Source organism: Calidris pugnax, unplaced genomic scaffold (assembly GCF_001431845.1).
Source record: "Calidris pugnax isolate Ruff unplaced genomic scaffold, ASM143184v1 scaffold24, whole genome shotgun sequence".
In the NCBI taxonomy this organism is placed as follows: domain Eukaryota; kingdom Metazoa; phylum Chordata; class Aves; order Charadriiformes; family Scolopacidae; genus Calidris; species Calidris pugnax.
The window spans coordinates 2,895,217-2,908,465 of record NW_015090922.1 but is presented as its reverse complement, the minus strand read 5'-3'; the positions used below and the strand labels follow the sequence as shown (position 1 = coordinate 2,908,465).

General features: G+C 43.9%; 1 protein-coding gene across 2 annotated transcripts in view; it reads left to right on the top strand.

The window, feature by feature from the left end:
- Positions 1–8,885: 8,885 nt before the first annotated feature.
- DISP1 (dispatched homolog 1 (Drosophila)) overlaps positions 8,886–13,249 on the top strand; it is an 82,470-nt gene continuing 78,106 nt past the window's right edge. Inside the window, exon 1 of one of the 2 annotated variants that reach the window (XM_014950864.1) lies at positions 8,886–9,004. The gene's annotated coding sequence lies outside the window, so the exon portion shown is untranslated. Of the gene's footprint in view, positions 9,061–13,249 lie in introns of both variants that reach the window. The other variant, XM_014950866.1, reaches the window with a different exon arrangement.

The window sequence follows — 13,249 nt, the reverse complement described above, 5'->3', positions numbered from 1 at the left end:
CATGCCTCCAATCATTCTATCTTTTCCAAAGAATGATTTGTCTTCAGTTTACAGGGTCAGTTTTGATAGCCCTGAGATGTAAGATTGCATTTGCTCTGTGGAAATGCCATAAAATCTTACAGTCAGGTACCTTCTCCCCTGTGATACCCGGATCCTCTTCTCTGCTGGCAGTACTTCCCCAGATTTTGCCCTCAGCAAGTTAGTCAACGCCTTCCCCCCAAAAAAATAAAACACAGTGCATAACAACAGCACTCTTGAATTTGTAAGACAATCCCACAGCACCGTAGTGGAGTTATGGCCACTAAGGGTCAGCAGAGCTTCTGTTTTCCTACAGTTTTGTTGTTTCTGGTCAACAGCATGAAGTCAGTACAGGCAGCAGGCCTTCTAGATGGCCACAGAGCGGTATTGCATCTTCAAAATGGGAAGAGGAATAACAAGTTACATCTTTTACATCAGGATACACGGACAGCTTTGTAGTTATGTGGTGACGTCTAGGAGCCTGTCATGCCCTGTGACCAGGTGAGCAGCTTTTACCCTTCCCATTCTCTCCCATCCCACAGGGCTGAGGAGTGAGCGAGTGGCTGCGTGGAGCGTAACTGCCAGTGGGGCTAAACCATGACAGTCCTCTCTAAATCACAACAGAAATGCCCCACGGATGCAGCATCCCAATGATGGGATACAGTCAGCATCCAGGGAGTGCCTACAGGAGAGGAGTGCAGCAGCAAACAGAAGGATCAGCCATGGATGTTTAGAAGTAGTCACCAAGTATGACAGCAAATCTCCCTGCAGCAAAACATCAGCACTGAAAACAGAGAAAGTAAAAAATATAAAAGGTGTGGTACTTACCAAGACAGCCACGTGAGTCTTCCAGTCGCCACGTTAGATATGACACAACTGGAGTTGACGCGAACCCTCCATCCAGAAACCTCAGGTACAGAGTTAGGAATTCTCCTGAGAAAACATGCAGGTTTGCCCTTTTGGTCTGGTTTGGTTTGACAAACTGGTGAATGGGATACAGGTGATGTCTCTCCAAGACGTGTATCTTCCCAAATTCAGATCCCTGTATAGCTGTTGCATTTGCTGTTTATCCTAGCAAAATCTGCTGGTCATGCTGTGATTACTTAAAGTGAAGAATATGTCAGCTAAATCTGGCCAGGGTAAGGAGATCAATTAAAACAGGCCACTTTGTGAACCCGCAGCTCACTTCATATTGCAGGCTGAATGGTACAGGCCAGTATTTAGGGCAGCTTCATGGATAAGCTTGTCTATATGTTTAAAAGTAAAGCTTTCTTCTTGTTTCTGCACTTTGGTCCACATTTTCCTCGAGGCTGTATCTCCAGATTTGGGCAGTTTGAATTGCAAATACTTCATTTCTTAGTAGCTTGAGGTTTCTTCTTTTTTTTTTTTTTTTTTTTCTGTCTGATTGATTAGTTTAATTTAAGGATGGATTAACTGGAATGCAATCACTATTAGAGCAACCAAGCTAGTACTGTGCTGGTTTTTTCTCCTTTTTTTAATACTTGATGGCATTGTCTCAAGGGATTATCACCAAGATTTAAAACACTTAAGGGTTTTAGGGATTTTTTTGGTCAGATGATACAAACAATGAAATAATTCAGACTAGATTGCCTGGTATCAGCCTGTTTTCTTTTCCAAAGGACACATTTTACAAGAAAGGAGCTCTCTTTGCTTTTGGATATCTAAAACAGCTTTAGTGAGAACAAAAGAGGAATTTGAAAATACTAGCAAAAGCTGGTTATCACACAGGTCGGTAACAACCAGGGTGCAGTGTGTTTGGTATGTTATAAACTTTGTGCTACCGACACAGTTAGACCAGTGTGGCAGAAGAATCGGAATAGGATGATTCTCATTAAGGGTGGACCATTTTGTCTGGCTTCTTGCCCCAAGAGAGAGCAATTAATTCTAATCCGTCGTAGTGGTTTTGAATCCTTTCACTAATAGAGTTCTCCTCACTTCACATAGGTCGTGCTGTCTGCATTTCGAGTCCCTCTCTTGTCCTAGTGACAAACTATCCTTTTGCCTTTCATGATCTTTGCCTGTTACTGTGCACTCCTTCTGTAGACTAAACACCACCCTCCCTTTGCATCTTTGTGCCTTAGTCTCGGTCCCTGAGATATTCAGTCATTCTTATTGCTGTCCTCTGGATTTTCTCTAATTTGTCCACATGCTTTTCAAATGTTGTCATGTCCGAAACAGAACAGAAGCCCCAGCTGGAACTCACCAAGACAGAGCAGTGTGTATCTGCTACCTAAGCAGCTGTTTCCCGTCTTGTCTAAGTGCAGAACCCTGGAATTATTTCCTTACATCCTGAGTTGTTTGGGTTGGTTTTTTTTTTCAGAATATTTCTCTTATAGACATTCTTTTGAATTGTATTCTTATTTTCCGCACTACTCTCAGTTGCTTGCAAAAATACATTTCCAGATATATCCATTGCATCAACCCATTCACTACTGAAAATACTGCCCCTCCGTGCTGACAGTGAAAGATTGGTAACTAATCTCTATCTACTCTTTCTCAGAAAAGCAGCTTTTCTAAGAAAAATCAGACCCTACTTGCTGCCATTCCATCCTCTCACATTAAACATGCTTTTTGCTGCCAGTGATTTTTTTAAAATAAACATCAACTCTCCATATATAGTATGCTTTTTGCTGCCAGTGATTTTTTTAAAAATAAACATCAACTCTCCGTATACAGGAATATGGCAGATGCTTAAATTAATATTTATTACTGTATGATGTGTTAATTATAAGTGAAAATTATTACATTGCAGTTAAACATCAAAAAGCAACTTTAAACAGTGAAATTAGTTATGCAAAAAAGTCTGACTAGCTATATAGGATCTCAGTTCAGTTCTCTGTCCTTATGCAGCACGAAAGCCTTTAATTTTAGGGTCGTGCACTGTTTTTTCCAGAGGACTTTATGCTCAGGATAGTTATTCAGGAGAGTATGGTCTATTTCCAGTGTATTTCATCTTTCTGTGCAGTGTCTCCTCTGCAGCATCGAAATGTAGTACAGAATGGGGGCTTGTTCCTCTGGGTTCTTGACGAGTGGCATGAGATAAGTATCTGAACGTTCTGCAAACATATTTTTTACCATACCAAGACAAGAGTCGAGATTGTCAGCAGCCAACTGACAGCAAGGATCCAGCTAGAAACATCACGGGACGTTTTGCATGCTACCCTGTGGATAGTGTTCCCCTTGTGCACATCTGTAGCAAGGATCAATGATCAACACTCCTACCAAAGGTTGGAAACCAGAACCCACCAAGCGTGATCCACACAGGGATGGTGTGGGAGCTGCAGGGCAGAGGCTGCCGTGGTGCCTGACTCCGTCACCGTTCAGATGTCCTTCTCTTCCTTTGCACCCCTCAGCCTTCTGTTTCATTCACATCTTGCAAGCTCTTCATAACCATGTCCTACACACAACAGCTTTCCTTGCCCTACAATCCCGACCCGCTCCAAAGTCCTTCTCTCTCCAGCTGATAAGGAGGAGTGAGTCACAGGGGGAAAATGAAAAATGATCGCAGTATATACCGGCCCTTTTCCATTATTCAACGTAAGTAGCAGATTTAAAGAAAAAATGTAATGAAGAAACCTCCAAAGCATGTGTCCTAATGTTGAACTCTGCCATGCAGCGTTCTTGCAACTAAGTTCACTTTGAAGTAGTCTTTTCAAAAAGTATAAGCATGCTGGGAAAAAAAGTAATTTGGTGGATTGCCTTATGTCCCTTCCACACACGGATCTTCTCTCCAGCTTGTATGTTCAGATCCTGGACAAATAGTCAGAGGGAAAGGAACAGCTGAACCAGTGACTGTCTCTGTCAAATCTCACGACTCTGAAACGCTCTAGTTCTTCTGTGATTTACACCAGTGAAGCAAACAAAGAATTATTTTAACAGGGACTAGAGAAAAAACATTATTTTACTCCTCAATCCATCCATCCCACTCCTACCAGTAATAATAAAAAAAACATTATTTTACTCCTCAATCCATCCCACTCCTACCAGTCTGATGCCATTAATAGATGCCCAGAGCCTGGTGATTCTTACCCCTCTACTCCACTCTGGTGAGACCCCACCTTGACCACTGCTTCCAGCTCTGGGACCCCCAACATCATGGACCTATTGGAGCAGGGCCAGAGGAGGCCATGGAGATGCTGCGAAGGCTGGAGCTCCTCTGCTGTGAGGACAGGCTGAGAGAATTGGGGGTGTTCAGCCTGGAGAAGAGAAGGCTCCGGGGAGACCTTAGAGCCCCTTCTAGTCCCTAAAGGGGCTCTGGGAAAGCAGGGGAGGGACTCTTGACCAGGGAGAGCAGCCACAGAATGAGGGGTAATGGTTTTAAACTGAAAGAGCGGAGATTTAGCTGAGATCTCAGGAAGAAATTCTTTCCTGTGAGGGTGGTGAGACACTGAAACAGGTTGCCCAGAGAAGCTGTGGCTGCCCCATCCCTGGAGATGTTCAAGGCCAAGTTGGACAGGGCTTTGAGCAACGTGGTCTGGTGGGAGGTGTCCCTGCCCATGGCAGGGGGTTGGAACTGGATGGTCTTTAAGGTCCCTTCCAACCCGAACCATTCCATGATTCTATGAAATGCTATTCATCTTGCTCTGTAACTGTCTAAATTCTGCATTTTCTTGACAGTTTCATGGTAGTTGAGAAAAAACATGTCAAAAATTTGGTTTTACGTGGGCCCATGTGGTTTCTGGCTGGCTAAACCGAATAAACAAAATTCTCCAGTCTCTGGGTTGTTAGTTGACAGTGCAAATCAGTGCTGCTCTGTTGCGAGTGCTAACCATTTTTCCTTTTTAAAAAGAAAAAAAAAGGTCAGGCTGATTGCAGTGGTTTAGACCATGAGGAATTTTTTACAAGAATAGTATCCCCCCCCAAAATCTGTTTTCTTTCTCAACTAGTGAACCCCAAATTTCAGAAATACAGTCCCTGAGAGCAGATGTTTCATTCATCTACATGCAAATCGCCGCTACAAACCCTGCGTGAGTCTCACCGGGGAGACTGGAAGAGACACAACCTCCAAGCAAAACCGGGAGCTCAGCCCGTTTCTGCATCACAAGTGCTGCAAGTGGCTGAAAGCCCTGAATTTGCCATGGCTTTCTCACAGGCTGTCAAGTGTCTCATTTCCTTGGCATCTCCGTTTCTTCCTAATTTCAGAATTGGAGAGTTGGATTCTTCACCTTTCAACTCCTGCTGAATAAACCCGTGCTCAGCATCGATAAATGTACCAGCTAAGGCGGCTCACTCCTCAGGCCTGTCTGCACTGCTGGATCAAATATTGAAACTCACATTATTGCCATTACACAGGATTGTTGTTTTATGATAATTCTGCTGCATATTAAGTCCCAGGATTTGATAACATAATGCTGTGGTCAAAGCAGTTGGAATTTAGTCCCGTTAGTCATTCTCTCATCTCTTTTCTTCATTTGTTTTCGGGTTTTTTTTATTCTGAATTGTTTTCAGAATCACATGCCTGCTGGAGAGATCATTTATAGCTATGCTGTTCCTTGTTCATATTCTGAATTAGGTCATTAAGTGAGGGCTCTGATTTTTTCTTTCAGCTAGTGCCATTGCCAATAGTGCTGTTGTGTGCGTAGCACGATAAACTTTTGGGAAGAAACAAACATTTCCATCATTTTTGATGTTTCACTGCAAGGCAGAAGATGCCCACGCTGTCCTTCTGCTGGCGGAGCTGCTCTTCCTGGTTTTCTCCTGATTTCCTAAGTAAGCAAAGCCCACCAGAGGAGGCTTGTGACCGGCCGTTTCTGTCCAGTGATGCACACCAGTGGCTCCATTCCCACCCTGCCCAGGTGCCAGCAGGTTGCCCCTCTTGGGGGGCTTGTTCCTACCTGACAGTAGCCCTGTTGGCAAGTTGAGTGTAAAGGTGAGGTATGGAGGGAATCCTTGGGTGTACGGCACTGGCTGTGAACCTGCTCAGTTAGATTGCACTTGTTGGAAAGTCAAATAGAGTTGTTTGCTTTGCCTCTTTGTGGAAAGCCACCAAAAGGAGATTTTTCTGCGGCATCATTTTCTCATATTTTGTCACCCAAGAGCAATTAGGACTACACACTAACTGCTGCTGATAATTAAAGAAGCCCATGGGGCCACAGCCCAGAGGCTTCTATCACCCCAGGGCTTGAGGGTGCAGTGTAGTGTTGTTTCCAGCACTTTTCCCCTCTGCTGAAAGACAGGTATTTTCTAGTTGTTGACCAGAAAACAGAAAGAAAAAGAGATTCTGGATTCTAGTCTGTGTCCTTGCCAAGTACTTAAAACATCTCTTCTGTAGAAGAGCTAACTGCTCTTTCATCAGACCTGCAAAGAGTGGTTCTATCGTGATCTTGTAAGTCTGCACTAAACGCTTTGACAAAAACCATGCGTGCTCCGAAATGAAATCTTATTTACTGTGGTGTTATTAAAGCACTAAATAAACAGACAAACTTGGGAGGGCTGGCAGGATGTGGGCGGGTGAATCAATGAGCTTTGATGCTCATGTCAGTCAATGCTAATTCCTGTCCTTTGAAGGAAGCGTGATAAACACAGCTGCCAGAAGTGGGATCTGAAATTGCTCTAATTAAATTAAATTTTCACTGGAATGAAAGCAGCTGAGCACCTTGCTTTGTCTCCTTTTTAAATGGACTAATTCAGAAAATAATGACTTTCCAATTCTTTCATGACCAGGTAGGGAGGGTAAGGTTTGTTAAATATATATAAGGATCTGAGTATGCACAAAACTATTGTATGAAATTCTGTGTTCATACTCCTTTTATTGTATTAGCTACTCAGGATTTGTATCTTAATTTAGAATCTGAGATCTTCAAGGGGGAATTATCTGTACTGGCCACTAAACGCTTTCTTCATAGAAATATGGGGAGATTTTATAGGTCCCTCATACTTGTCTCAAGTAAGTTTTTGCGTTAATAGTAAAAGACAGACAAGGGTGTTTCAATGGTTATGAACTATTTAACTGCTGATCATGGACTATGGATGAGAATAAGAAGTCATTGTAAAGAAAGACCTCAAGGGAGAAAAGATAAGAAACTGAAGACAGATGATCTCTGGATAATGCCTCATTTATTGTCTCCTCCTTGTTTCGAAAAACACCTCCGTCCTTTTTGTAGATGGATTGAAAGATCTGTCATTCCAAGCTTTTCTGTTTGACTTTGCAAGTAAAATTTTGATTGGGTTCTGATCTGGATGGATGCTCCTTTTTGGGAGAGCTGAAAACGAAGCAGGGTGATAGGTTATTTCAGTACTTTTTTTTTTTATTTTCCGCTATTTTCTGAAGCAATCTAATTAGTTACAGAGAACAGTGTAGTCACAAGCAAATAACTGAGATATATGTTTGATTTGTGCTATTGATTTTAGAGACGTCCGTGTCAGAATTTAATGCCATAAAATAAGAATATGAATAGATATATCTCTAAATTTTATAGAGAGATGTATTTTATCAGTTGACAAAAATACCTTCTGTCAGTGTCATCTGTCAGTTTCCAAAATGTGTTAATAACGGCACATCTGAGGATCTGATGAGAAATTCCTTCAGTTACAGCCTCTCTTCCGCACGTGAGCACTAGATGGCACTGAAAGACAGGAGCTGCGGCTGGGAAAACAGGGACTTGAATTTCTCGATGTTGGTGTTATTTCGGTGGAGGATCACTGTAGCACAAATGATATCCCGCAGGTATATTTTCTGAAAAAAAAAAAAAAAAAGGGAAGGTTTGACATGAATTACAGAAACTATATGACGTGACTCAGCAGTCGCTTGAGCTGATGGAAGAGATCAGCACAATTAGAGATTAAGTGGCTGTCCAGGTTTGAGGATGTGATTATTTATATATGATATTAGAATGATTTTAAATATTAGAGTAGATATTAGAATATCTGATTATATTAGACCATATTAATATATGATATTATCAGAATATATTAAGCGACTAGGCCTGGTGGCAAGGCCCCTCTGCAGCCGGAGGGGATAGAGTTTTTCCTGTTCCACTTGCTCACACTGCTTTACAGAAATCTCCTCTAAAATTCATATTCTCTCTCCCGTTCACAGTCGTGCTCCTTGGGAGCAGCTCTAGTGCCAGACTCGCTGTGGGGCTTGATGTTTTTAGCTCTGTCATTTCACACTCTGTTCCTACCCCTCTGCCTTGACCAAGCACAAACTCGGGCTGATACAGGAGATGCTGGTGGCATTTAGGATGAGGTCTGAGTCAGAAGTCAAGATTTTAATAAGCCTTTAATAAAAAGCATGTTGAGTGAGCACTGGGGAAGAACAAAGAGGGAGGGAGGGAGCAGCTGGAGCTGCGGGTGAGGCTGAGGAAGGAGCCCGGGCCCCTCTCCTCACGGCTCTCCCTGGCCTTTCCGCCATCTTCTCATGTGCCCGGGACCCACTGCCACCACCTCACCTCACGGGGTGGCTGCTCTGAGGGACAGGTTTGCTTTATTTACTTAATTTCTTCAGAAAAAAAAAAAAAAAAAAGGAGAATTTTTGCAAGTAGCATTTTGCTCACTTGCTTTTCCTTATTGTAACGTTCTTAGGCTGAAGAAAATAATTTCGACCCTAGATAGGGATTTCCCTCAGCCTAGATCTGCTTTTAAAACTGTATTAAGCCGTCGTTCTTTGGAAAGTTTTAAGAAAACCTCCACCCGTAGCACCGGCCCGACCTAACCCTACAGGCTCTCGGCGCTTGGGCACCGGGGGAGGACGGGGGCGGCGCCTGGGCGCCACACTCAAGATGGCGGAAGGTCGAGGCCGGGCCGGGCGCCGCGCTCAAGATGGCGGCTCTCTCCCCCCTCACCACCTCCTCCCTTCCCTTCCCCGCCCTCCCGGCGGTGACTTCCGGAGGGAGAGGGCGTCCGTCCCATGGTAACTGCGCCACGGTGGAGACGCCGCCGCCGCGGGGGCTGCTCGCTTCCTGCCGCCACCCGGGCCATAACAACGGGCAGTCGCCTCCGGGGCTCTGCTGCCGGCAGCCGCCAGGTAGGCGCCGCCGGGCGGGCCAGCGGCTTTCCCCCCCGCCCGCCTCCGGTCGTGAGGTGAGGACCGGCTCCCCTCCGCCTCAGGGCTTGGGGGCCCCACCCGGGCCCCCCAACCCCGTCCCCGTGAGGGAGGCGGCTCCCCGCAGCCTGAGCCCTGGAGTAGGTCGGGCCGGCGGCTCGGGGGAGGCGGCGGTGGCCATCCCCGCTCCGGCGGCGGCTGTGGCGGGGAGGGGGAACCTCTGGCCTGGGTGTAGGGCTTCTGGGGGGAACCCGGCGGCGGTGGGGCGGCCCCCGGTGTCCTCACCCCCGATGCCCTTACCCCCGACACCGGCGTCCCCTCAGCGGGGCAGGGGGAGCTCCCCCCGGGGCCGAGGTGTGCGGGCGGTGGTGGGTGCCCTCTCAGCCGGTGTCCTCTGAGCCTTGTTTTAAAACGTTGTGTAAAAATGAATTATTTTTATGTCGCCTTCTGAGGTTTTGTGTTTATTTTAGTGGGAGCTGGGACTTTTTTTTTCTTTTTTTTTTTTTTTTAAAGGGTGTTCAGACACTAACTTTTCCCGTTTGTTATGGACTGAAGTGTGACCAGCCTTCCGTGTGCGTCTCAGCCGGTGTCCTCTGAGCCTTGTTTTAAAACGTTGTGTAAAAATGAATTATTTTTATGTCGCCTTCTGAGGTTTTGTGTTTATTTTAGTGGGAGCTGGGACTTTTTTTTCTTTTTTTTTTTAAAGGGTGTTCAGGCACCTAACTTTTCCCGTTCATTATGGACTGAAATGCGACCACCCTTCCGTATGCATTTGGTCTTTGTTCAGAAATAGGCTGCTTGTGGCTGCCTGGCTGGTTTGCTAGGAGCAAAGGCTCTGAGAACGTCAGGTCTGCGGGCAGCGGTTTGTGAAGGGTGTGCATCTGGCACCCTCCGTCCTGAGGAGTTAAGGTGTGATAACTCCAAACTCCTCTTTGCACAGCCAGTGTCCTGATGAGCTGCTTCAGCGTTGCTTCCAGCGGTGGTGGCGGATGCTGGAGAGGTGTTGGAGGGGCCATTCAGGCAGAGGGCTGTCTGGAGATGTGCACATCACGAGTAGCCTCTTCAGTTCCTAGATCCAGCACAAGTAATCAGTTAGTGTGTTATCAGTGGTGGCATCCACAGCCATTGCCAGTTAGCGCTGTTTGCTCCAGAACAGGTTATCTCCCACATAAAGAGCAGCTCACCTGGTGAGCTTTCTCCATCCTTCTCCTAGCAGAGGAGGAGATGTTAGAAGTTTAGTGGAAAACACTTCTGTGAAGAAGACAATAGGACACTATCTGCTGTTTCAGTCTCTAGATAAGATTTAAAAATACCATTTTGGTTGATGTTCACGTATTTCAGCAAACAAAAGTCAGCTTTTTTCAGTACAGTAATGAAAAGCTGTAGTTACTCAAAGTGTGTCTGTAGCGTGTGTGTATTTTAAATGAACAAAATCTGCCTGTTCAGAATTGCAAGTAGCTTATTAGAGAATATCTGGCTTAGACAAACGTGTGAAATTGTAACAAACGCTTAGGATAAGGCATCCAAATTGTCAGTGGGCTTATAAACGTGCTCAGGATTAAAACTAGTGGAACTGCAGGGGAATAAAGGCACAAGAAAGCAGTTGAGACAGTTGAGACTGGGAAGAAGGTGGGATTTCTTAACTGGGCAAAGGGACGAGAGCCTGAAGCAACAGTCTGCAGGGATGGAGGTGGAGGAGATCTAGCATGGAACAGCCAAGGAGTGGGGAGGTGTGTAGTAGGAAAATATAAATACTTAAACCATCAGCATTCGTAGATTCTTATGGCAAATACTTAAGTTTGTAAGCACTATATTGTTGACTATATTGTTGACTCTTAACAAATAATAATGGTTATGAGCGTTTACAGTATGTTACAGTGTTTATAACATTCACAAGCTGTATTTATTTTACATATATTTACTCTAAATGTAAAATAAATAAGGCTTGTGCTGCTTCAGTTTTTCTGTAGCTCCCAGAAACTGCAACTAGTATTGGGATGCTGCTGTGCTGATTGCTAAATATACAAGCAAACTGAGATGCAAATTAAAGAGGCAAACAAACATCCAGGGGCTTTTTTTGCTTAAGTAATAATCCTTAGATGTTAAGCTGAAAGTAACAAAGCACAACAGCCTTTGACACTGGTATTCTATTTAGGAATAGAATGGTTGAACTACACCATGATTGTAGTACAAGGTATTTTGGAAGTCATTAAAAAGAAAGGAAAATCAAATTCTGCAGAAAGATTTATTTCCTCCTTTACAGCAAAGTGAGTAATATCCTGTAGTAATATAATAGCCTGGTTTGAGGACACAGTTGTTTTGAGATTAGAAGCTTAAATGTGTCCGTCAGTTAAAAGCAGATGGATGATGAAATCATCCTGATACTAGAGTGGTGCAAAATCTGGGAAGACTGAGTTAGGATTTGAGTCTTTGTAGTGTAACTCAGGAGGGCTGGGGTGGGTTTCGCTCCCTCTCCCCCACTTTCAGGTGGCATTGTCTGTATGTAGGGAATAAAATGCAAGGATTGGATTTTCCATTTTTTTTAACCTGCTTTTGAACTCATTGTAGTGGAGTTAAGGTTGTTTGCTGATTGTTTAATGCGATAATTGAGGATGGAGTGGTGACTTTGCCTTTGTGGAGCCTGGGAGAGAGCAGTTTTTGTGGCTGGGCTTCCCTGTGTGTAGAGCAGTACCTTTACTTCAGGTTGATTGCCACCTTTTGCTCAGACACCTGGGACACAGGAGTTCAGGATGAAGCATGCTCTCTATTTTTCAGCAGGCAGGCTTACAGCATCGCTGAGAAAGTTGGGGTTTTCCCTTCAAATGCCTTTTTTTTTTTTTTCTTAGTCCTTCTTTCCAAATCTGCTACCATTGCAGATTCCTGACTCTCCTGGAGAACGCCTCGTGCAGCTATTTTTGACTGATCAGAGAATTTCTGTAGCAGGACTTTAAGACACTGATGGGGGAGAGCGGTCCTGAGGGGTCTCAAAGAAAGAGATGGAATTCAGATTAGTAGCCTCCAAAAAAAATCTTGAGGTGAAAAATAAGACTATAAAAGAACAAAGGTAAAAAGAACATGTGAAAACACTTAGTTCTCATAATGTTACCCTTTCCCATGAGGAGGCTTTTTGAATGGCTTTCAGAGTAATGTGTCTCATATGTTGACCATGGATTTGAGCTTTGCGTTTCCTCTAAGCCTTTAACAGAGATGATTGATTTATTAGCTTTGATAGAAGTATAGAATTACTTTCAAACTTTGAAATACATAATAAGCACCTCGGATAATTAGCAAGCCTACAACTATCTCTCTTTAAAGTGATCAATGGCATTAATTTGGTTTGGTAACCATGGCTATTTTCTTGTTCAGCGGCCAGATGGTATTTCTGAGTTTAGTGTGACTTCCTGCGAGCAGTTTTTACAAAGTCAGCTGGGTTTTGGTGTGAAACACAGCAAAAATTAAACACTATGGGGAGGTGTGAAAATGTTCTTATATTAAAAAATAAAAAAAGCTGGTTGCTTTTCTGCCCTAATAAAGCAGGTTGCTTTCACTTCAGTGTGGAGAGTAGATTGTAGCCTCTAAATCATATGTTCAGTGAGACTGTGATGATACAATAGTAAAAACTTGTAACTGTTGCTTGTTTGACACTGAAGTTTTTAATACAAATAATTATTAACGGACCAATGTTCTGTTGTAAATGAAATACTTTCTAACTTTACTGTAAAAAACGAGCCCCCTGTTATAGTAACTTACCCTTTTAAGGGGATCTCTTCTTGAGGGGTGATGCACTGATGCTGCTGTTGTCCGTGTCTTGACACTAATAGAACAGCCATGTGAAATTTCCATCTGAATTCTGATTTTTGAGGCTTGAAGGAGTCAAAGTGTGAATTTTATCTGTCACATACTTCTTGGAACACCAAATCCAACAAGTCACGAGCTTTTGAGAAACGTTCTGGGCATCAAAGAGCCCAGTCCAGCTGAGTTGGTGAAAGCTAGAATAACAGAGAAGATTCCTTGGGTGGGACGCCCTGAGCTGTGTGTGAAGCAATTGCATAAAGGTGAAAGGTGGTTGGGTTTTTGTTTTGTTGTTTTTTTTAAGCTGACCTTTACTCTCTGCTTATTAATAGCAGTTTAAATTGGTCTGCAGGAGATTCTCCAGCATGCAATATTAACAGAAATAAATCTGGCTGGGAGAGTTGTGGGGAAGGAGAACTGGTGCCAGACGGTGAA